At 39.0% G+C, this 26,939-nt stretch overlaps 1 protein-coding gene across 4 annotated transcripts in view; it reads left to right on the forward strand.

The window, feature by feature from the left end:
• Positions 1-26,939, forward strand: part of adcy7 (adenylate cyclase 7) — a 78,530-nt gene that overhangs the window by 829 nt on the left and 50,762 nt on the right. The window contains exon 2 of one of the 4 annotated variants that reach the window (XM_053493514.1): positions 2,185-2,365. The exons of the other annotated variants lie outside the window; for them this stretch is intronic. The gene's annotated coding sequence lies outside the window, so the exon portion shown is untranslated. The remainder of the gene's footprint in view (positions 1-2,184; positions 2,366-26,939) is intronic. 4 annotated transcript variants of the gene reach the window in all.

Here is a 26,939-nt window from a genome sequence, read left to right on the forward strand (position 1 = left end):
CCTGTTGAATTCCTGCCCCGACCCTGACCCCGATACTCTGCATGCTCCTGTTGCTTGTGTGAAGCGTCAGCGCCAGTATGGCAGTGGTGTGTGTTAAGAGACAGCTTGTGTTAACTTGTCACATGCCAAATTTACAAGAGGCATCATCACAGGTGTATTGGTCAGATTTATGGCAGCTTCTTGGTCATCTCTAAACCTAAATGTATTGTGTAATTGGGTTAAGCCGCAGTGCCGCGTTGGGTTTTTAGATGGTGCGTAGGTAATGTAATAATAAGAAACAAAGCACATTGTGTCTGTGAAGATGAAGTATCCACCATCATATAAAAACAATAATCGGTTGTAGCAATCCAACAACATTGCAGAAGTCCAACAGAATTTTAGCACAAAAGCAGAAAAAGCGCTCCAAAGTTGGCTAAACTGACTGTTTTCCACAGTTTCTTAGGCACTTTGACACTGTTGAAGATTTATCATTTGAAAGCTAGATTTTTTTAACATAGATGTTTAACCATATAATGTATAGCACATGTTGGTTGTTGCAATCCCAGGTTACTGGTTGCTTCCCAAATCCAGATGATGCAGGTTTTTCCATGAAAATACGTGGAATTGATTAGCATCCAGTCTGTTTCTTAAACCAATTTAATATTGGGACTTCTGCATCATCCTGAACACGCTGCTGTATTACATGCATAATTGATAAAATGCTACTATCAGATGTTACCTTATTGCACATCACATTTTTTTTGCATTGTATCATGATGCATCATTACATTGCAAACAATACATTATTCAGATTAAACCGATAATACATCCTAAACCAATTCAAACACAGATCTAAATGTTTTGTCCATTAACATAATCAGATTCTTTGAAACCCCAGCTACAGATGTGCAAACTGCCTGTTCAAATGCTCGCTTTGGCGAATAGCACAAGGCCATTTATTTTCTCACAAGCACGTCGGCTGGGAAATGAGTGGATCATGTGTTAAGGGATGCTGCAGTGATGTCAAGCTGAATTTGCTTTTGTAATAAGAGGTTTTGAAACACTTCTACTCGCACTTCTGCATATGTAAACTTGGAAGTGTGGAAAAACCTCAGTTGTTTTGTAATGCTTGAATTTGACAGCGTTCTGACCACTGTCCTTGTGCACATAAATGAATATTATGAAACTCGATAACAAGCCGGTGTCTGAGGACAGGTCTGCTCCGATACCAATACTCTGGATTAGATCAGTGCTTCTTTGAAAGAGGGAGAGTTCATAAAGGTTGATACAGAGAATTAGTCCCTGTGAGCACAGTCTGAAAGGAGCATTTTTAAAAAATGAAATCCAGCCCCCTCTTGATGGAGGATAAATTAGAGATGTTTGCGTTGCCATATGAATAAGAAAAACAGTAGATTTAAAAAATGAAAAGGCAGATCGGAGGATTTTTAACGCGTAAATTAAGGCAATGTCTCGATATGTGAACAGTCATCTTTATGATTGACAGTACATAACATATTTCTGTTAATTAAATGGAAGTTCAGTGTTTTGTTTTTACCAACTAACTACATCACACATTTCACAGAATTATACATCACCCACACATGCGACAACATTCAAAACATGAGTTGATGTAGAAAAGAAAAAAACACTTAAATAAAATCCTGTAACAATAATGATCAAATAACAACAAATATATTATATGTGCAATGCAAGTGTAATGATTTTTTAAATTAAAATGTAAAAAAATCATTACACTTGCATTGCACATATAATGAAGTGTAAAGTCTAAAACTTAAACTTATCTTAATAAAAATACAACCATATCTCCCAAACCCAGAAGAAATCCAGTTCAGATCCCTTCCATGTTTTTTTTTTTTTCACATTTATTAGGTTCTTTTTTTGTTGTTTGCTCATATCGAACCAGTACCAATACTGTATCAGATTTAGGACTGTATGAAAACTAATATTCTTTTCAAATCCCACATTTTAGCGTATACTGTATATGTGATCTCTGTGAATGTGAAACCTAGTATCCCACACAAGAACCAGGCTTTATTCTCATAAACAAAATCCACTAGAATGTCTGACTGCAGCCAATACACCACATCCAAACAGCTTTGAGTCGTGTGCGTAGTAGCCAAGTAGTGATAGAGCGTTTGCCAATAACTGTTCTGCCTTCTGTCTAAACTAGCATTTCCCTTTTAGCCACCATACAGGAAGTGGGTATTTTGGAGAGAATGAGGCTTGGGCAGCAATTCTCCATCCAGTCCTTGGGGATCATCAGCCACTTCACATCTGTATTTATCTCCCTCCAGCTCCGAGCACAACACTAGCGCAACGCTAGCACGGCCATTTACACCCTGCAGCTAGTCATTACCTGTTTCAGGTATGTTTAGGGCTGGAATAAAATTAAAGCCTAGTCTGGATTTAAGATATTGAGTCTTGGGGAATCTGAGAGCAGTGCAGTCTAATCTTCTAAACAAGCGGAGACTCTGAGATCTGTCTTTAAGGAGACAGGATGGAACTATTAATGACCCTCAAGTGCTTTCTGGAAAATTCCTTTTTACCTCAGGTGATGCTCCTCGGGGAACTAAAAGAATATTAAGAGATATTAATATTGGGCATTACTTTATAGCTCCCTATTTTATCTGCTGGAGAAGCAGAATTTTTAAAGAAATCAGAAGCCATTTATAGCATTTTCTTTTTGTTATTGTACCCACAACCTCTTTAAATATATTAATCAATTAATTAAAAAAGTAATTGATTAATGAATGTATTTATTTATCAGTATACTGTACTGAAATCCTCATCACTTGTATATAGGGCACTATATAATATAACAAAGTGCATTATGGGTGTTTTGCGTAGGTTAACAGCAATTTTAGTTGCACACTACTCAGAAAAAACAGGTGGTGCAGGGCGAAGTTGCTCGCAAGCTTATTTATTTTGGTCTGGAGCCCAAAGCGAAACAGAAAATTTGTTAGATTTTTAGCTGGTTAAGCATTTACACTTCTTTTTTGTCTCAGGGGTACACATACCTTTAACTCACTGGAATTGGAGAGAGAGAAAGAGGGAGAGAGAGAGAGTGAAGGGGAGAGAGAGAGAGCGACAGAGGGAGAGCTATAGGAAGAAAGAGCGAAATACAGAATGACACAAGTGGGAACCGCGAAGTTTCCAACTTCTGGGATGGTCTTGTTTTAGGGTCTCACTAAAACCCACCTCCATCTGCTGCGATATACATCATGTAAGGATTTGCTTTGCGGGTTTAATTTTGCAAAGAAAATCTTTGCAAGTATGATGTTAAGGAAGACTAATTAACATACCTGTCATGTGAGAAAGCAATCAAGTTACTTTCCATTAAAAGCAAACCCTTAAGAGTTTTATTCCTCTTACACCCTAGCAGCAGAAGATGTGAATTTAGGAATGAATAACACCTCATACCTTTCTGCTGGCTAGGAGGCCCCTAACTTCCAAGGACGGCACTGAAATAGCTTTTTCTAATAAGAAAGATTCTTTTGAAAGACTCTGTAACTGGTAATTCCTTCTTGGAGTTATCCCTCTATGATGATGTGTAGTTGGTTCAACATGGCAGAGTTCATAGTGTAAAGGATTACCAATATACTGATGACTTACGGTAAAGATGATGAGTCATTTATTAATGACTGACGCATCCTACTTTACTGCTGATTGAGTCTGAGTAAAGAAACTGAAATACAGCATGAGGCAGTGACAGTAACTCAGTCCTTGGGTAAATAACTGTCTTTACATTTATTCAGAGCTTGTTATCAAAGTAAAGCATAACATTTTGCATATGATTTAGTTCCTGTTCTGTATCACAGTTCAGAACCGTTGCATATAGCAGCTCTTTCATTTCCATATGATGTAGAGTAGTTTTGACTTTTTGTTTAGGGTGGAGAGCCGTCATGGCTGAAGGAAGAATGTAGTAAAAAGAAATTTATGCAAGCATTAACAAAAATGAAAATAAGTTGGATCGAATCCAGTTTGTCTTTCCAGATCTGCTTTACAAAGCGGAAACAGTTCAAAACACAACTGTGTGTGTGTGTGTAAGATAAAAAAAACTTTGCTTTTAAAATGTCATGACAAATGGTGAAATATTTTTGTATTGAAGGGATTGAATATGAAGGTATTTGAAATGTATGTAAAGTATACTTTGTTTCATAAGTAGTGGCTGCTCTAACTTTCTAGGAAGTATTTTTTTGACTAGAGGATCAAAGCAAAAACAATTATAACTTGCTACATACACCATTTAGCCATAAGATTAACACTGATTATCAATTACACACCAGAAAACTGGTGACATGATCACAGGAACCCAAGGCTCACCCATGCCCATGGGAACAGAAGGCCAGCCCATCTTACAGAAAAGCCAGTGCAGCACAACTCGCTAAATACTCAAAACTAGCCATGAAAGAAGGGCACCAGAATGCCGAGTTCAGCATAACTTGCTGTGTATGGGGCTTTGCAGTCAAACGGCCCGAGAGTGCTGACACGGCCTCCAAATTCCCCACATCCTAATCCGATCAAATGCCAATGAGTTGCGGACGACAAACAAGCTTGATCCACGGACGGTCCACCCCAAAATCCACAGCACCCAAAGTATCCACTGCCATTGTACTAGTGCCGGACAACACTGTACTCCACCAGAGGCCATGTGGAGCCACGTCCGAGAGACCAAAACCACCCCGGTGGCACTGGGGGGAAACTACACAGTATTGGGCATAATGATTTGCATTGTTATAATATAGTTGATGGGTGTATACAGTATATTTAAAAATTCTATTGCAGAATCTATCCTGCTGTTTGCAATCATATTTCCACAGAAATCCACCTGTATCTTGCTAACCAGAATACACACGGAACCAAAAAATACAACACCCTCCCCAGAGGGAAGAAACACTTATTAACCAATATGCGTACTGTTGTGTGGGACTGTTATGATGTGCAATACTTTTCTTCTTTTTGCCAATACCTGTTTGGACCAAGATTTAAGTCACACTGTACATATAACTCATATGTATGGTTATATTTATATTTTAGTGCTGTTATCTTTTATTATATTGTTTATTCTTGCATGTTTTTATTGCTGCTGGTCCTGAGAGCTACCTACAATATCGGTAAAGTATTTTTATCTATAAGTATTAAGGCAACATGAAAAACAAATTGTGTGAAGCATGACCTCATGTTTCACTAACCAAAACTATACCATGCGATATAATTGGTATTGAGATGTGGTCACAGCATTTCTTTAAAAATGAAAGATTACAGGAAAGAAATGGCCAATTAATAAATAGTGCTCAAGCTGACACTTTGGTCACACTTCAGAATTTAACTTCCCATAGACCAAACGGTAGGGTGTCCTCAACATCATGTTCGGCATATACCAAAGCTGCCATGATGAAAGTTAAACAAATTGTGCTTATTTTTTTCTGTAAAAAAGCTAGCTAAAATCTATAAATAATCCTAAAATCTATTTAGGTAATTTATTTAAAAAGGTGCACTAGCTAGTAATCAGTAAATGTACAAAATGTATGTCCAAAAACCTCCGCAGCCCCAGATCACGCTGTCTCCAGAGGCTTGCACAGTGGACGCTGTGCATGATGGGTGCATCGCTTCATGAGAAGGGACTTCTTACCCTGACACGCCCATCGCTCTGGAATAGGCTCAATCTGGACTCATCAGATCACATGACCTATTTTTTTTCATTGCTCCAAAGTCTGATCTTTATGCTCAAACTGAAGTCTATTTTTCTGATTAGTCTCACCAACTAGTGGACAACACAGCTGTTTAATCTCAATCCTGTAAGTTCTCATCACACTGTATGTGTTAAAATGTTAGTACTTTCACTATTAAATATAGCTCTGGACCCGTATTCACAAAGCTTCTTAAGCCTAAAAGTTGCTTCTAGTGTTGAAATTCTAAAAAGATTCTTCGAATTATGACATTGTCTTAATTTTTCCTTGAATTTAGAACAAAATCTTGGTAAAGATGAAAATGATTTACAAAACATCTTTTACCTTAGCAGCTGTTTTTAGGTCCAAGTTGTTAAGAGTAGAGAGGACGACTTTTAAAAGGCTTAAGAGTTTTTATAGAAGAGATATAGAAATATTCTCCAAACACTAAACAAAAGTAAACACTGCTCTTCTGTCCAATTTGGTTTTCTTGTTCTTTTACTCCCTTCCATCTCTCTTGGAGTGTTGGCTACATACCATCCAAAAGTGTAACTTAAATAGACAGTCCTGCAATCATGTAAACTGGAAAAAAGCTAGCCATTTTACTTCCATCAATCTGAAATGGATTGGTTGCTTCAAAAGTAGACACATTTCAACATTTCGCTGTTTTAATTAACTTTAAGATTTTTAGCCTATAACATAAACTTTGCATGAAGTAGCCTAAATTCATGATTATACAATTTCTTTATATACAAACATTATGATTTCACTGTCTATTTTATTATCATATATTCTATTTTCACAAATACTTTTTACAGATTTTTTTTATCAACCAATCATAGTCCTTGAATTGCTGTGTCATCCCTAGCAGCAGGGTCAACCACACCTCCTCACTAAGATAAAGTTTTTTTTGTACTTTCCTTACTTGGAGTTGCTCTGAGAAGTTTCCTAAATCACTTTTAGTCTAGGACTCCCAGCTAGGACTTTTTAAACTAAGATAGGAGCTCTCTGAGAGAATTCTAAGAAGCTTTGTGAATACGGTTTTGGACAGTTCTTAACCCATTCCTGTCATTTCAGCTGTTGTTTTCCTTAGTTGTTTTCTTTGCTTGATGCAGACCAATCATATGACCCTTGTGAAACTGCTCTTGTAGTGTATTTTACTGTAGTAGTTAAAATTAAATGTGAATGCATGATTACATCATAGTAACCTTTTGTTTCTCGTTCATTTCCTGTAAAAAATACAGTTAAATACAGTCTTACACAAGTTCAATCATGGGTGCTTTTTGTCGCAGTAAAGTGTTTGGATTGCATTGTGACTGGTTAGAGTTGCTTAGAATGCAACTGTCTGTGAAATGACTCCTGGCGAGACATGAACAGGTGAGAAGCGGGAATATTAAACGAGGGTTTGTCAGGAATTGAAGATCTAAACCAAACCGCTTGAATGGAGCGTAATTTGAACAGAGCTGGTAGCAGCAATTCGACGTTCGGGAGCAACATCTGTTTCTTTTCAGACGCTCAGTTTTATTTCAGTTACACTGAAGCGTGTGTTTGGGATTATGTCCAAACTGCATCCTGTTTTGTTTGCTTGCTTATTTATTTATTTATTTTACTTCATTTCAGAGGCAAGAACTGCACTATTATTGCTTGGGAATCCCTTCACTGCTCCAAAGTGATCAATCGTGTGTGTGCGTGCAAGAGAGAGAGAGAGAGAGAGAGAGAGAGTGAATTTGGGGTAGTGAAAGTAATCCAGCACAGCTTTATTGTGTCTGGCGTGATTGATCTCACGCTATTATGGGTCTAAACAGAGAGCCCTCTGTTTATGGAGAATTGCACTGATCCATGATCAGCCATGCTCTTTCACTTAATGGGAAATAAATTAGACGCATGTAGAAGAGCCTGCTCCTAAATCAGCACCAACTGTTAGACAAATTGAAGTTTTTATACTTTAAAGTTTTTTACCCAATTTTTCCATCTTGCACGACTTTCAAACATATCTATAAGTTCACACGGGGTATGAGTTCAGTGAGGTTTATTATAAACACGGTGCCAGGAAGGTCGGCGGTAGGTGAGGCAGGTGTGAAAACAGCTGAGCGTCATAAGGTTGTCGCTCGGCGCCTGTCTTTGTGTGTATGCTGTTTGCTGAGGGCTTTGAAGAAAGACAAGTGTGTCATTATCCAGCAGATTTACTGAGGCAAAAATACACACACACACACACACACACACACACACACACACACACACACACACACACATAGAGCAAGTCTCTAACTATCCTTGTGACGACCTTCCAATTAATAATTATAATTATTAATGCAGCTAATTAACGTTAAGTTTAGTACCCAAAGTTTAATTTGTTGCCTCTTCTATTTTCTTTTCTCCTTTTTTTATCATTTCCTTCATTTATAAAATGTAATCTGTGTTTCCTTTGGTTTTCATGTACTATATACACAGATATAAACAGGTAGCCCGTGAAGGGAATCCTTGGCTGGTTTTCACGTTAATAAGCCTCGGTCATAACTGATCCTGCGCTGATCTCTCGCACACTGAAAACCCATTTAAAAAAAAAAGAACAGTGTAAGTGTGGACTCGGCCAGAACCCGAGCTTACACTGTGCAGTCTTGTGATGGTGTAGATAAGATATTAGAAACAAAATCATGGGCTGAATTTATAATTTTTTTCTTTTGGAATTGTGTTTAATTCACATCTAAACAGTGTAAACATGAATTTCTGCTCGATATATCATTTTTGTTTAATGAACATGTATTTTTAATTAAAAAAATTAATGACAAAGTATTAAACTTTTTTAATTTAAAATACAAATCAGTTTATTTAGAAACATTAAATGGAACATTAACACTATTATAATTTCTTTGTTTAGGAACACTGTAGAATTGATGGCAGTTTTTAAGCGATGTCATGATGCATTTCCTGTATCGTATAAATCCTTTCGTTAACTGTGATACGATAGCGTTTTGTCACATCGCCCACTCCTGCCCCATGCGATACTGGAAAGGGCAAAATCCTCAGTCAGACACTTTGCCAGAGTGGTGATTCCACTGTCTTCACTTATTCTGAAGTTTGATTGGACTAATAAAAAAAAAAAAAGCATGAAGCAGCATCACATTGCTTGCTAGGGGTTTTATTCAAGTCAAAATAGTTAAACTCAAAATATATTAGCTCTTGTTCCTGCATATTATTAGGAAAAAGAACTTATTAACTATGGACATAAATATTATTTGGCCATCCTTATAAGGAATCACATGTCTTAACCCTTCGCATCATGCAAGTCTTAACCTCTTGAGACCTGAACGTCCTCCTATAAGGATGTGACGTTTGCTCCCAAAGACATTGTCCATATATCTTTATACGATCCTCATATGAAGGACATTGGGGGTTATGCTTTGGCAAAAAGTCAGATTTTTTTGAATGAATGATCAATGAAGTAATAAACCGAGCAGTCAGGAGAAATGAAATACAGTTTACACACCAGGAGAGTCCAGAGGTCAGGAGGTTAAATGGCACCCTGATGTCGATTCTGTAAAGCTGCTTTGTGACAGTGACCATTGTTATAAAAATTTAAGTGCTATAAAAATTCAAATTGAATTGAATCGAATCCTCCCTCGGTTTGGTGGTGTTCTACTGACACGGCGGATAATCGCCCGTCTGTAATTAATGCAAATGCGAAGTGGGGGGAAAAATAATTACAGTGGTAAACTTTTGGAAGGAAGTTTTAAAAGCGCTCTCTCGCTCTCTGAACCACTCTGGCGCTGAGAATACTGTGTGTAGGAAAAGGTTGAGGATGTAGTTCAGGATTCAGCACATGCGTGGGTGTAGGCTTATGCTCAATAGCAGTTCCGACTCTTAATGTGTGTGGATGTTTTTTTTTTTTCCCTCATGTGTGTGTGTGTGTGTGTGTGTGTGTGTGTGTTTTCTCTCTCTCTCTCTCTCTCTCTCTCTCTCTCTCTCTCTCTCACACACACACACACAGATAAGTATTGCGTTCCAGTACTGTTTTTAACACATCCATCATTATGCACTTCTGCCTGCGGTCTTTTGCATGACGTATTTGATACACGCTCCGTTGTAGTGACAGGGGAGTCGGCAAGGTTCTGCTAAAAACAGGATGGGAATTCTGGGAGTGAACTGTACCTCAGAGGAATAACTTTCTGCTCTCACACACTTGTTGCAGTTTTTTCATTGCGTTGCTGCTTTTTAGTCTCGTTGTCCATCACACACACACATACAGACACACACACGCACGCACACATTTGTAACGAGTAGTGATAACTCTGACACGTGATACTACTTCATTTATAATCCAGTTGTACCTTCTTATTCTATATGACTGAGATATTGCATCATGGGGTGCGTACACTTTCTCTCTCTCTCTCTCTCTATATATATATATATAAGTATATATATATATATATATATATATATATATATATATATATATATATTGACCTCACTGTGTATAAGTGTGTATATATTTATTTATATATATATATATACACACAGTGAGGTCAATAAGTATTTGATCATTCTGTGATTTTGCAAGTTCTCTTACTTAGAAATCAGGGAGGGGTCCACAAGATTCAGCCAGATTTCTGACCCTCAAAGACCAGTTATTTTGCTTTTAAATAGTCCAGCTACACGCTGCTCATGACTCTAGATTAGTAGCACCTGTTTGGGGTCGTTACCTGTCATAAAGACACCTGTGCACCCCACAATCAGCCAAAGTCTAAGTAGATACATGGGGTATCAATAATGCTAAGAATGGTGAAGAATCAGCCCAGAACTACACGGGAGGAGCTGATCAATGCCGTGAAGAGAGCTGGGACCATCGTTTTCCAGGCTACTATCAGTAATACACTAAGACGTCATGGTTTAAAATCTTGCATCGCATGGGAGGTTCCCCTGCTTAAGTCAGCCCATGTCCAGGCCCGTCTGAAGTTTGCCAGGGACCATCTGGATGATCCAGAGGAGTCATGGGAGAAAGTCCTGTGGTCAGATGAGACCAAAGTGGAACTTTTTGGTCTTAACTCCATTCGCCGTGTTTGGAAGAAGAATGATGAGTATCACCCCATAATACCATACTAACAGTGAAGCATGGGGCTGGAAGCATCATGCTCTGGGGGTGTTTTTCTGCACAAAGGGACCAGGACGACGGCACTGTATTAAGGAGAGGATGAACCGGGCCATGTATTGTGACATATTGGGGAAAAATCTGTTTCCCTCATTCAGAGCATTAAAGATGGGTCGTGGCTGGGTCTTCCAACATGACAATGACCCAAAGCACACAGCCAGGAAAACCAAGGAGTGGCTCCGTAAGAAGCATATGGACTATTTAAAAGCAAAATAACTCATCTTTGAGGGTCAGAAATCTGGCTAAAATCTGATAAGCATGTGATCAAATACTTATTTCACACAGTAATTCACAAATAAATTGTTAAAAAATCATACAATGTGATTTCTGGATTTTTTTTAGACCCCTCCATGAGAACATGAAGTATACAGTGGTGTGAAAAACTATTTGCCCCCTTCCTGATTTCTTATTCTTTTGCATGTTTGTCACACAAAATGTTTCTGATCATCAAACACATTTAACTATTAGTCAAAGATAACATAATTGAACACAAAATGCAGTTTTTAAATGATGTTTTTTATTATTTAGGGAGAAAAAAAATCCAAACCTACATGGCCCTGTGTGAAAAAGTGATTGCCTGGTAAAGGTTATAAAGCCATTTCTAAAGCTTTGGGACTCCAGCGAACCACAGTAAGAGCCATTATCCACAAATGGCAAAAACATGGAACAGTGGTGAACCTTCCCAGGAGTGGCCGGCCGACCAAAATTACCCCAAGAGCGCAGAGACAACTCATCCGATAGGCCACAAAAGACCCCAGGACAACATCTAAAGAACTGCAGGCCTCACTTGCCTCAATTAAGGTCAGTGTTCACGACTCCACCATAAGAAAGAGACTGAGCAAAAACGGCCTGCATGGCAGATTTCCAGAGCGCAAACCACTTAAGCAAGAAGAACATTAAGGCTCGTCTCAATTTTGCTAAAAAACATCTCAATGATTGCCCAGACTTTTGGAAAAATACCTTGTGGACCGACGAGACAAAAGTTGAACTTTTTGGAAGGTGCGTGTCCCGTTACATCTGGCGTAAAAGTAACACAGCATTTCAGAAAAAGAACATCATACCAGTAGTAAAATATGGTGGTGGTAGTGTGATGGTCTGGGGTTGTTTTGCTGCTTCAGGACCTGGAAGACTTGCTGTGATAGATGGAACCATGAATTCTACTGTCTACCAAAAAATTCTGAAGGAGAATGTCTGGCCATCTGTTCGTCAACTCAAGCTGAAGTGATCTTGGGTGCTGCAGCAGGACAATGCCCCAAAACACACCAGCAAATCCACCTCTGAATGGCTGAAGAAAAACAAAATGAAGACTTTGGAGTGGCCTAGTCAAAGTCCTGACCTGAATCCTATTGAGATGTTGTGGCATGACCTTAAAAAGGCGGTTCATGCTAGAAAACCCTCAAATAAAGCTGAATTACAACAATTGTGCAAAGATGAGTGGGCCAAAATTCCTCCAGAGTGCTGTAAAAGACTCGTTGCAAGTTATCGCAAACGCTTGATTGCAGTTATTGCTGCTTAGGGTGGCCCAACCAGCTATTAGGTTCAGGGGGCAATTACTTTTTCACACAGGGCCATGTAGGTTTGGATTTTTTTTCTCCCTAAATAATAAAAACCATCATTTAAAAACTGCATTTTGTGTTCAATTATGTTATCTTTGACTAATAGTTAAATGTGTTTGATGATCAGAAACATTTTGTGTGACAAACATGCAAAAGAATAAGAAATCAGGAAGGGGTCAAACAGTTTTTCACACCACTGTATATATATATATATATATATATATATATATATATATATATATACATATATGTATGTGTGTGTGTGTGTGTGTGTGTGTGTTTGTGTGTCTGCACGTGCATGACATGATTTGTACTGATTTATAGTTAGATTTAATGTTGTGGAAGACCCGAATAACAAGTTAATTTCCAGTCTCATTTATGTTATAGATGCGATTATACAGTCACTCCTTCATGGCCTCTCTCTCTCTTTCTTATCTCTTAATTTTATTTTCTGTAATATTTTATCTTTACATGTCTCTCATTCTCGCTTCCTTCTATTTCTCTTGACAGCCCCGTTTTTATTTCTCTTTCATATTTTCTGTTTCTATCTATCTTGTCTCTCTCATTCTCACTCTTCTGAGATTGTGTATATATGTTATATAATGAAAATCATTCTCTCCCGGTCGATTTCTTTCTCTCATTTTCCTTTTTCCTTAAACAGCATGTTTAGTTCGTCAGGGTGTTTGCACCCGGTGATGGATTGACACCCTGTCCAGGGTGTACCCTTCCTCATACATAAGTCTCCTGGGATAGGTTCCAGCAATCCACCATAACATCTCCCCCCCCCCCATTCGCAACCCTGTATACAGGAAAAGCGATAGAGATAATGAGTAAATGATCGAATTACTCTTCTCGATTCTGCGTTTAACACTTATTTTTGTGAAAGTATCTCTGACATAAGTGAACAAATCTTAATGAGAGCGATGTCCTCCTGTCCGATCTGAAGGTTAGGGTCAGTGCTACTATCTACACCTCTGACTTTAGTATCTCTGCACTCTGCACCCTGTTGTCAGACCTACTGATTTATTTTAGACATGTGGCTCACCGTGCCCTGTCATTATATTTTAAGCCGAGCTATTATCCTGCTGATAACCCCCTTTTTTCCAATGACACAAGCTTGGAACCAGATCCATCCAGTGTTTCCGCCAGGTCGAGAGCCAAACATTAAAGAGGAGCGTGAACATAAAAAATTTATAAAATGATTACCTGTAATTGATGCTAGATTATGTTTTATATTAATATTGTTCTGCTAGCCTGGTTGTTATTAGTGATGTTTTAGATATTTACTCATAGTATGAAACACATTAACTAACTGCAATGCAAGCCCTGATTTATTTATTTTTTATTTTTTTCCCAGCTAGATATATTTAAAATAAAGTCTTGTTGACTGGATAAGGAAAGCTTTGGGATCGACACGTAGTTTTTGAGTGTGGAATCAGTGATTAAAAGCAGTATGAAGAGTTCTTGTTAAAATGCACGGTAAAATATTAAATATTTAAAAAGAATTTATGCATAATTTATTTATTTTTTTACCAAAAACAGTTTAACTACATACAAATTAATTTTGTATTTGTTTGCCAACATTTCTCTCCTTCAGCATTGAGTTGTCCCGGAAACTATGAACGTTTTGTCTAAAGCAGCATGCTTTAATGCCACTACAACAATATAATATCTTGTTTATTACTGTATAAAGTAAGGCAACACAAAAGAATACATGCCGAGCGGGACCACACGTGTTGTACTGAGTAATGGCCTGGTTGGGTGTTAAGTTTAAAAATAAATTGAAGGAAGAATTATTGCTTAACGTGTCGCCGCGCCTTGATACGCCTAGCTCTATTTAAAAAAATGCTCATTAGCCCTTATGGTCAGTCGCTCTGTCTCACTTACGTCCTGTAGATCAAAAGAACAGAAGTCATAAAGTCATATGGAGACCTTAAGACAGACAGACAGTAGGAAGCACATTAGCGTGTTCCTGTTAGACAAAAGTGTTTCAGCGATACATAGAAAGTACTTTTTATATAAGGAATGATGAAGTGCAGTGAGGGGCTTGCCTTATGGACATATGACATAAAACAAAAAGAGATGTAAGAGATGAAGGCATGGGAACAATTTTTAGACACAAAACAGCCAAATGTTCTGTCGAGTTCTGATCCAACAAAGTAAATATATTTTGAATAAGCTACACTCACTGAAAGCCCTTTAGCTATAGCAGCAAAGCTACATCATGTTGAATTGTGCGTTCCTGCTAAAGGTTCATCTGGTGAAATTGGTGTTTCTTCTTTCCTTCCATCATCATCTGATCAGGTTTCATATTGTATGGCAGAAGTTCTGTTTATGAAATGTACATCGATCGACAATACTATCAACACTGATTATCAATTATTTGTAATAATAATGACAGGGTTGTGGGCACCCAAGATTTATTTATGCCTGTGCGGAGCAAAGGCCAGCCTGTCAGGTCCCATCCCACAGAAAAGCCAATGGAGCGAAAACGACTGTAAAGAATAATGCAAATGATCGAAAGGTCATTCATGCACGAACACCCCGTGCATCACAGCCTGCTGTTTATGGGGCTTTAAGTAGGTCAAGGTTGTTGATTCCCCAGATCTTAATCCCATCAAGTGTCCATGGAATGCACTGGACAAACAAGTCTAATGATGGAGACTGCGACTTGCAGCACATAATCTGCTAGTAACGTCCTGTGTGTGTGTGTGCGCGAGTGCGCGTGTGTGTGTGCGTAAGTGCGCATGTATGTGTAACCAACCCTATCTTTCCTTGAAAGTCTTTGTGTATTGTTGAACATGATGACAGGAACTGACCCTCCATAAAAGCACACATACTCGTGTGGACAGAGAAGGATCAGGATTACCTTTGACATGTATTTTCCACATATGATTCATAAACTCGCACAACACATTTAAAAAAAAAAACATTCATATTTAAATTTAATAGAATTCATTATTGAGCGGTCTGGTGTAAAGCTCATCCGTGTCGTGTGTCATCGGGTAATTACGGCGTCTGCATTGTTTGTCGTGCAAAAAGCTGCATTATTGATCCTGTGCTGAAAATGGTTTCTCAGAGCGTTCATTAGATTATATTCCATTAAGGGTGATGTCACTTTTCATCATCTGTTTGATCAGGAAGCTATTGTCAAACGGAAGATATGTGTTGGGTTGACATGGCTATGTGTTGGTTGATGTCACTATAAAGCTGGGTTATTTAGGCGAGTATTACACACACGGACACATACATGTGCATATACATTACGTATTATATATATATATATATATATATATATATATATATATATATATATATATATATATATATACACACACACACACACACACACACGCACAGAGTAAAATTATTAATATGATCTGTAATGTGGTTCCAGTATGACTTCCTCTGGGCTGTCTGCATATCTGGGAATTATGAACACAGGCTTCTAGTTACAAATTAAATTTCCCTGTAATGATCGTACCAAAGCTTTCAGCACTGTTTACAATTTCCCAGGATCATGTTAAACACACAGTGACACAGTGTTGACTACACAATAGTTCTCTAGCCACTATATTTTACTTTGTGTTTAAAACTAGACTGGTGAAATGAGTTATGGAATTGGCTTTTCTTAGAAGTATGTATTCTCTGCTGACATCATAGTTGATGTTGCCGGTTGTGGAGCACAAACAGTTTTGATTATGTTTTGGCAAAATATAATTATATGGTGGTGTGGTCGCACAGATGCAGAGCTGCCGTCTCTAAGTCTGTCAATCAAAGGTCCTTGGGTCCATCTTGGACCTCTGGCTGCTGTCACTAAGTTCCAAATGTTCTTCCTGTGTAGCCACCTGTCCAATCCACTCAGACTCTCCATCCAATCAGACATCCAGCAGCCCAACCACATACCCTTCCACTCATCCATCGACCAGACCATCCACTCATCTATTTAAAAAGCCAACCAAGCTAATGACCAATCAACCCAACTAACCACTTATTCATCCATCTAAGCATTTCTCCTCAAGGACCTCTTCGGATTAGACTTGTTTGTCTGGTGAATTCCATAGGTGCTCAATCAGATTGTGACCGGAGGAGTTTGGAGGCAGGGTCGGTGGCATTGGCGCACAGGATGTTCTGGTGCTTTTCTGTTGCAGCCAGCTTTGGCTTTGGGATCAGACTAGTTTGGCCTTTGGTTCCCACAGGCATAAATCATCCTTCTGTGCCCATAGCGACACACTCGTACCCAATAATTAGACCAATTACCCATTCATCTACTCGTCCATTCAGCCAGTTAACCCAACTAACTACCCATACTACTAACCCCAAACCCCAATAACTCAACCCTAAGCCCGTCCATCCAATGACTTGAGAAGTAGGTTTGTCTTCACATGCCAAGAATTTTTCACAGTGAATGCTATGTATAATAAAAATAATAATAATAATAATCAATCCATCACAATATTTTTGTCCCCATGCTGCTTGGCTCTGATTCATTTAGTGTGTGCTTGTGCCCAAAAGGTTTTAGCAGAATCATCAAATTTCATAAAATAAATTTAAACAAAATTGTCTATCAGTGTGAATTTCGTCACTCATCATCTGTATCGGTGTGAATCATCACCTTCAGCTACTGCTAACCCAACCGGCCGCTAGCTGTTTTCTGCATTACTGTTATTGTACATAGTATGTGTTTTGAAAATACAAAGCAGTGACGTCAATTACCACGGAGTACGTGAGGTGCGTGAGTGTGCGAGAGAGAGAGAGAGAGATACTATCTTAGATAATGTTTATAAGTTCCTCGTCTTCAAGCAAGTCGTAGCCAGCAAAATAAAAGTCTTCTTTATTACCTACACTATAAAGTCCAGGTTTTATAAAATTCTCATTTACCCATTTTTTTTTTTGGTTGTATTATCTTCTGACTTTAAAAAAAAAAAAAAAACCAAAATCGCTTTTTTTTTGTGTGTGTACAAGATGAATAAAATTAAATGATGTTTAAACATTAGTGAGACAGAGTTTATATCCCTGGCTGGCTGGTCTGAGGGAATTGGTTGCTTATCAGCAGATTATCAAAGATGCACATTTTACTTTGATTTGCTGCATCTGTCTCTTGGGATTAGTCATCTGGCTCTGACTCCTTTTAGACCTGGTATCAAAAACACATCTTAAGTGATAAACTTACAAGTGTCGTCAGTACTGGATCACTAAGTAAAATGTGTGTACGGTAGACAATATCTTCAAAAAATACACGGTTGAATAAAAATTATTAAGTAAATATGGTCAGCCAAATAGTGACAAGAAATTTTTTTAAATATATAATTATAATGCGTTGGACTATAAAGTCTGCCATGTTGCATGGCTCTAGAGAGCATGAACATTAGCGGTAGTACTAGAAAAAAAGCCATGTATGCATCCATCCACCCACTTATTTATCTCAATACCCATTTTTTATATATCTGTCTATCCCTCCATCTCTCCATCCAACCAACATGTCTGTTCATCCCCATCCTTACATAAATATATTCACCCAGTCAACCTACCTGTCTATCCATGCATCCACCCATCCATCATCCCAACCAACCAAGCTACATGTCCACCCAATCAATCAGCCAACAAATGGCTCACCCAACTAAATGCTCATCCACAAAGTATTTCCCCCAACTTTGGTCCTGGAGGACCCCCATCCGGCACATTTTCCCCTGCCCTACCCTGAAATCAGGTTAAACCAGCCAACGAGTACTACTTTCACCCAACAAAGTACCCAACTATCTGCCCAACCAATCGCCCAAACCACCAGCCAGCCAACTGCCCATCAAATAATTGGCTGATCTTACAGTATCTTCCCAACCAGCCTGATTAACCACCCATTCACCCAACCAGTCGCCCAAACACAACCAACCGCCGATCCACCCTACAGCTGGTCAACTAACTCCCCATTCCCCAAACCAACAGCTCATCCAGGAAAACAAAGACCCAACCTACTGTATCATTCATTCATTTTTTTTTTTCATCCAACCCCCCACCCACCATCACCTGTCTGTCAATCTGGTGAGTTCTCTCCTTTAACGTGGCTCTTCACTACACGTTTGTATCATTTTCTTTCTGCCCCTCTGTTTCCACTGCCGCTGTGAAAAAGCTCTCATTTAAATACGGGTTCACAAGCCAACATATTCTGTGCACTGCTGATTTACACATGTGCAGGAGGGATTTCCATGCATGGAGAGTATTATTTATTCATATATGTACAAGCTTGCATACCATGCACCATGATGTCACAATGCATTGAAATCATTTATCTGTCCCTCCTCTTTAACTCTGACTCTGGACATCTGTTTTATAAATTATGTTGCTTTTGTTCATTCAGTGTGCGTAAATACTGCAACGTCTGTGCAAGCGTCTAGGTGTGGGTTGTGTTATTCTTTAATTTTATGGCATTGAATGTATCACAGGGATCCTGTAAAAAGTGATCATGTGTAATGACTGCACATATGGAGAAGAGACCGAATGTGCTGGAGGGAGGAAGAGAAAGGCAGAGTTCATCTCACGAGACTGATAAAGCAGGAGTGCCTTCTGTTTTCTAACCAAACCAACAATATCAAAAGCTGCTGAAAAGTTACACGTCGCATAGTTTCCATTCTGTCTCATGTTTTAGAGAGGTGAAGTAATGGGTAACGGTTCAGATACAAGAAAGATTTAAGAAATTGTACAGACAGACATTGTGTTGGACGTGTCCCATATGCTGGGGGAAAAAAGTGCTCTTAGTAGAAATAGTCATCCAGGATACTCTGCATTTAATTACATAAGCCTGTGTATCAAATGGAATGTAGTGGAGAATGCACTAATCCTCGCTCAGGCATCTTATTCATTTGACGTTTGGCTGCTGTAGCTAGTAAGAGAAGCAGCGAGACATAAAACCGTGATGCGTAACACTGCACTCACTGCAAGGTCAGAGTGAACACTTTTGTGTGTGCAGACGTTCTGAAAAGGAATTCGTGCGGACCTTTGCATCTTTTTAATTCTAATTTGTCAGCTGGATCCCTACAACCCAGAGAAAGATGTTAATTCGGTTATCTTCCATCAAATTTATTTCTCATTCTGTCTGGTTCTCTTTATATGTGGTTCTGTTCCGCTGTGTTGTTAGGGAAATGAGTCACGGTTGCTAAGGAAATGATAAAAAGAGAAAGAGTGTGTGTCTGTGTGTGTGTGTGGTTAGGTTATAAAGAAGACATCTCTGATTGGCCTTGCAATGCTCATAGAAAATGGCAAGTTTCATCTTCTGCTTTTGTGCGGCTGCTTTTAGTACTGAAACCTGCATGCAAAGAAAAAAGAAAAGGAAAAAAACTCAGACGGGCGTAATGCATGCAGGCTGAAAGCAAGCAACCAGAAACAAATTAACAAAGCAGACTTCATTAGAAATAGCAGCTTAGGCATTTCTCTTTTTTTGTCTCTTTTGTAGATTTTGATTCAAATTCCAGATCCAATTTAAGCGCAAGATTGGCATCATATACGGTGTGTGTATATGTATATATATATATATATATATATATATTAATATTTCCACCCAGTTGGTTCATCTTCCAGTTCTCATCCACCACACAGCTCTTGTCTATCAAGAGTAGCGCCTGACTCGTGCTTCCTCCGAGGCAAGTGAAGCCAGCTTGAAGGAAACATATATCCACATATATACGAGTTCATCCATTAGCATCGCTAGCTAAGCCTGTCTCTCCCAACCAGCCCCATTTTGCTGTCAAGAACATTTTTAAATAATCACGTGGACAAATCAGGTGGTGCAACATTACTGAAAAAAGAGACTTTAAGATCTGTTGCATTGTTGTTTATTTAATTACTATAATTCCTGAATTCTCAGGTTAAAACGATAAAGACGTTAGCAGTAAGTGAATGCTAACTAGCTAGAAACCAAGGTAGATTTGTTAGCTTGTTATGTTTTCTCCAATGTACAGTAAATGAGATATTAATAATAAAAAAAAAAAACAGGAAAGATATCTGTTTACAGATAATCGCAGCTTTGTCATCTCTATTGAAAATGTATTCTCGTGTCCGGATTTAATTAATATAAAACATCAATGAAAGCAGAACGTTATATTTTCATGTGTTGATTTACTGGTGGGTTCAGTAAAGTACAGTGAAACAAATTAGCCATTTGTATTCAGAAAAAAAGTACAAACGGGACTCTGTTTCTACCAAGATCGTGAGCAGCAATCAACCCCTGGTGCTCAATGCCTGCCAAAACCACTCATTCTCCTTCCCAGCACTAAACCCCATTTGGCCAGACACAAAGACAAGCGAAAACACATTTAAGATGCCAATGTTTGGCGATTATTTCGAAGCTGCTCACACACTAAGCCTAGGGTGAGAAGGAAATTACATACCAATAACTCACCTACAGAGTCCTGTCTGTACATGTCGGCCCATAGCCGGCTTTGTCTCTCCGTGTCTCACACACACACACACACACACGCTCACATACTAACAGTCCTTTTTCAGCACCCTGCCATAACACACCCATTTAATCACCGCCTTTATGAAGGTGTCAATACTTAGGAATTATCTGTCACTTACTACTTGGAAGCACATAAGCACATAAAGTTTACTCAAAAGGACCGTTGGGCTTGTTTACAACAAATACCTAGCTGCATATTTTTTGGAGTTGCAAAGTGAGTTACGTTCTCCGTTTAGTTCCAGTAAAAATCAGGCTGTACTCGCTGAGTGTTTCATATTGCAGTGTGTCAGTGTACTCACTCACTCACTCACTCACTCACTCACTCACTCATCTTCTACACCACTTTATCCTGTATTCAGGGTCGCGGGGACCTGGAGCCTATCCCAGGAGGCTTAGGGCACGGGGCAGGGTACACCCTGGACAGTGCGCCAATCCATCGCAGGGCACACACACACTCACACACTACAGGCAATTTGGAAACACCATTAGCTTGACCTGCATATCTTTAGAAACCGGAGAACCCGGAGGAAACCCACCAAGCACAGCGAGAACATGCAAACTCTATTCACACAGAGACGGGAATCGAGTCTAGCCGGGAATCGAACCCGGTCCCTGGAGGTGCAAGGCGACAGTGCTAACCACTATACCCCCGCCTGTGTCAGTATAACTTTGAAAAAAATAACATTAAATTCTAAAAGGACTGATCATGATTGTGTCCTGTTTTTTTCCGAAAGCTCTACTGGTGACACTGAGGACTTTGAAGGAGTCTTGTCTTAATAGTTGAAAGTAACAGCAAATCAGAGTGCAGCATTTTTTTTTACCAGCACAAATCTAATTCTACCCTCTAAAAACATGTACTTGTAGAGTTAGAAGTTACATTTAGCCCCAGGTTAGATAATATAAATGTTCTAGCAGGTGTTAATGAAAGTAAAAAACAAGCAAAAAAACAAGACAGAAGACTCACCCTGTCTTAATTAGTTAACAAAACTGTGTTGATTGAAGAGAAGTATGATGCAAATCAAACATCATCAGTTACTACATTTTTATTAGTATAATTCTGATTAATAATTAATCATATAGATCCCTAATTGTAAGATCTGATTGATGGGTAGGTGACTATGGTTGCCAATTTTCTCCTAGTGGGGAGCTGCGCATGAAATGAAATTGAGATGGAGTTGGGCAGTGGTTTTTCTAAAGGCGGTTACTGATCATAAGGTCGTGGGTTCAAGCCCCAGCATTGCTAAGTTGCCGTTGTTGAGCCTTTGAGGAAGGCACCTAACCCTATCTGCTCCAGCTTACCTAACCCTATCTGCTCCAGCTTACCTAACTGTGCTGTGAGAGATATGTGACAAATAATTGAATTTTAATTTTCCAGCAACCCACCAAAATATGCAACAAAAATTACACCACAATGCAAAACTCATCACTGAGTTTCTGTCTTTTAAGTGTGTGCGTGAGAGAGAGAGAATATAGGCCTCGTAACTCTCTGGTCCAGCACAAGGAGAAAGGCTTTAAAAGAGGATGAGTAATGATCTGTGACGACACTGTCATTACGACTAAGCTAATAATCAACCAACAGCCCTCTCACACATATACACACACTACCCCCCATGCCCCCCTCCACATACATGCTCGCACACACACTTACACTGTTGCATAGCTGAGCACAAAAGCAGCTGAGTGTGAAAAAGACAAACGAGTATTTTAGACCCAAAGCTTTGCTTCCGTTCTCACACCTGTGTGTGTGTGTGTGTGTGTAGGTGTGTGTGTGTGTAGGTGTGTGTGTGTGTAGGTGTGTGTGTGTGTAGGTGTGTGTGTGTGTAGGTGTGTGTGTGTGTAGGTGTGTGTGTGTGTAGGTGTGTGTGTGGGTGTGTGTGTAGGTGTGTGTAGGTGTGCACACATATATTTTGAGGATACAGACTTTTGTCTGGTATTTTTAGTGTGTGGTTTGGTGAGAGACAGCTTTTTACCTTTCACTTTGTTATGAATAAGAGGAAGGTTCAATTAATCAACTCACTATTTCTGTCTGAAAGTCTGTCTCTTTCTTTCATCTTTTCTGCTCCTTTCCTTTCTTTTGATCATATCAGACAGTCTGGGTTTTTTGCAGTTTGGAGGTTGGTTTATTCCTTCTCCGAAATTAAAGAGTCACATCAGAGTCAATTGCAAAAATAAGAGCCAAAAGATTTTTTTCCCCAAACTCCCCTGATGCTACCATTCCCGGCTGTACACTACCATAAAATTATTCTTTGCCTTTTGGTACACTACCCTAGTTATATCCTCCAATAGCATTTTGCAAACCTTCCCCACCATACCCTACCCTAGGCTACGCTAACAACCCTAATCCTAACCTACACTAAATTAACAACCCTAACCATACTCTCCACTACTCTACCCTACATAAGCAACACTTATCCTACCCTAACTTTACCCTACGCTACACTTACAGCTGCAGTCTTACCCTCTACTATCCTTTTCTCCTCTACCCCAACCATATACCCTACTCTACACTAACAACCCTAATTATTGCCTCTACTACCCTACCGTACTTTACTCTACCCTAACAATTTCCTCCACTACACAACCCCACACTACCCTAACCATACTCTCCAATACTCTACTGTACCCTAACTATAACTTCCAGTACCCTGCCTGCCCTACCCTACTCTACCCTAACCACACCCTCCACTACCCTACTCTACACTAACAACCCTAACTATACCCTCTCCTACCTTACCCTAACTATACCCTAGCTAGCCTATCTGTTCTTTCCCTATCTTACACTCACTCCCCTAAGCTAACCCTTTACTTCTTTACTCTACCTTAACTCTACCCTTTATCACTCCAACTTATCCTAACCCTACTGTCCACTAACTTTTCCCTAACCTTCCCCTCCCACAGTACTCACACTGTACGATACTGGTTCTTGCTCCACACTTCTCTAAAACTACCCTACACTGTACAGTGGAACCTTGGACTACGAGCTGGACTACTAATTCGTTCTGGAAGCATGCTCGTATTTCATGTGTATAAACACTCGTAAACCAAATTAAATTTTCCCATAAGAAATAATGTAAACTCAAATTATTCGTTCCACAGCCTAAAAAAATAAATACATAAAAATAATTAATACAAAATATAAAGGAAAAGGAAAACTAACTAACCTGCACTTTATCTTAAAAAAAAAAAGTTTAAATAAGTGTTTTACGTTTGTGCACCCAGGCGCTGTGTATGTGTGTGTGTGTAAAGCTGGAGTAAGCTCCCCTATCCCCCTTCTCGTTGATTATGTCAGTAAGAGACGCCCAGCAGGGGAGACGATTACCCACAATTCCACAGCGCAAGAGAGAAAAACCGTTGGCTCAGTTGTGATCATGTGACACTCGATGTCAAAACAAGAAGCGCATGCGTGCTACATAATACTCGGTACTCGTAAACCAAGACTTGTTCGGTTTCCAAGTCAAAATTTATTAAATATCTTTGCTTGTCTTGCAGAACACTCGCAAACCACGTTACTCGTAATCCGAGGTTTCACTGTACTTGCTTTTCCTTCCCTGCCCTACACTACTCTTACCCCTATATATGTACACTACATTTTTCTACTCTGCACCTACCTTTTGCTATACTCCTCCACCCTGCACCTACTTTTCCTCCTCTACCCTAGCTGAGTGTTATCATAGCTTTATTTAGCTACAGTAGGGTGTGTATAACTTTTCACATCAACACATTGACCAAAACAGCATACAGTATGATTAAATTATTTGTCACATGTACCTTTACAGCACACTGAAATGATGTTTTCGCATCTCCCTGCTTAGATACTGTGGTCAGAGTGCAGGGTCAGCCAGGGTACAGTGCCTCCTGGAGCAGACAGGGTTAAGGGCCTTGCTCATGGGCTCAAAACTGGCAACTTGGTCGTGCTGGGGTTCGAACATCTGCCCTTCCGCTCAGTAACCCAGAGCCTTAACCATTTACTTCCCTTTAAAGAGATTCATATTTTCATTTATGGAAGATGGAAAAGTAACACAATGTGATTGAGGCAGTAATAATTTTTTTCTTTGGTGAAAATCGTATCAAGATATTGAACACCGCTGCGTCATTTTTATATCGAACTGTAATTGTCAGTATTTGTACACCTATAATATCATTAAAATTAAGACAGCATCCTTATTTCAGTTGCTAGTGAGGCAGAAACCAGAGAAAAAACATTTTTTCGAAATATGTATATAGAAATAAATATTAAATCAAATACCATATTACAGTACATGTGTGTTTATTTCTGAAGTGTCTAATGTTTTTGTATCCACTTTCTGATAAAAAACAGAAGAAAATTTTTTCACATCTATTAAGGAGAAATCGTGAAAAAAAAATGGTATTAGAGCAAAGCGGTAAACACCAACAAACATCAGTTCAACACACACACACACACACACACACACACACACACACACACACACACACACACACAAAAAAAAAAGGAAAGTTGATTGCCTTTGTTTCTGGCTTTTGCCCTTCAAAATTAAAAGCACTCCTGATGATGGTGTGTGTGAGAGTGAGTGTGTGGGTGTCCAAACAGGCTAGCATGTTTTTACTTGCGTAACGCTTTAAACCGAAGCTTTTGTAGCACATTCCACTGCTCATAGCCACGGCGATGGATAGAAACAGAACTAGTGCTCACACTGTTGCTCGGTGTCCACACACACACACACACACGTGCGAGCGCACACAGAGCTGAAACAGCGTAATTGAACACTGAGGCGCCCAGCTACTTACACAACGAGTTCTTTGAGATCAGATCGACAGGGGAGAGGAGTGAGGAGAGAAGAGAGCCGACAGATGAGATGGCAAGAGAGAGAGAGGGGAGGATTTTAGTTCTCCACACACAGATTAAACAGAATTTAAGTGGAGTCCTGACTTATTAGTTCATTTCATTCGTCTGAAATCATTTTTTTCCTATTTTATTATATTTGTCTTCAAACCGGACGGAGCAGGAAAAACGAGGAAATTTTTTTTTTATTCTTGTTTTGGTTCGAAAGATGAAGAACTTTTTTGCGACACTTAGACATTTCACAGTGTCACAAACTGCTGCTGTTTCCTTTTTTTCATGGCACAGACACAGATATTACACATGATACTGATAAATGAAACCTTCATTTATACCCTGCAAACCTTCATCAGATTGCAAATCAAACCCAGTGTTCGGTCCGTCCTTACTGTAGCCTTTTATAAATAAAAAAACAACACTTTTTATTATATGTAGGCAGTTCTGTAAATACGTGCAAAGTTGGTGTGTTGTGACAGAGAGGTACAAAGTTACATAAGTTTGGGTTTAGCTGTAAAAAGTTATGTAACGCTTCTGGTTGCAGTTCTTGGCCACAGATCTCCATCTCAAGATTCAGCGAGAGCCATTTTTAGATTCGTGATCTCCGAAAATGAGATGCATTCAAAAGTCCTACGTATAACTACTTCTTCAACAAGTTAACACAGGTCTCAGACCTCCCCCAAAGTGTGCGTGCGTGTGTGTGTGTGTGTGTGTGTTTTAATGCTCCAGCTGAAATACCCCTCAGGTAATGCATTTTTTTAAGACCTCAAGAGGCTATTCCACTCCAGATACAATTACGGTAGCATTGTTACCTGCGGATCTGAGCGTTCTCGATTCATATTTTCGTTGTAGCTCACAAAGAAAATTCAAGAATGAACACACTATTTGATTTTTTTGATTTTCTGTGATCTTCTAAGATCTAAGATTCTAAGTTGTCTTCTAAGATGAGGATAATCTTATCCTGAAATGATCAGTTTTGATTTAGCTAAGTTTTTTTTTTCAATACATAAATACTGAACACGCATGTTTAAGCTAGGATTGTTATTTTTTTTTTACATCATTAATACAGAATTAGCTGAAACACCTCAAGTATTCCTCCCACCTTTTCCAGCACAGGCTTTTCAAACTTTTTGCACTCGGAAACACTTTCCAGAATGAAAGAATATAATGACAGGGCTGAATAATTTTTTTTTTTTTTAATAATGGACCTTAATTATGTTTATGTTCATTTGTTCAAACTGTTCAAGTTCCTTTCTCTTTTTTTTGTTGAAAAAAAACTAGCTTTTTTCTACCTTTCCAG

This window comes from Clarias gariepinus, chromosome 3 (genome assembly GCF_024256425.1).
Source record: "Clarias gariepinus isolate MV-2021 ecotype Netherlands chromosome 3, CGAR_prim_01v2, whole genome shotgun sequence".
In the NCBI taxonomy this organism is placed as follows: domain Eukaryota; kingdom Metazoa; phylum Chordata; class Actinopteri; order Siluriformes; family Clariidae; genus Clarias; species Clarias gariepinus.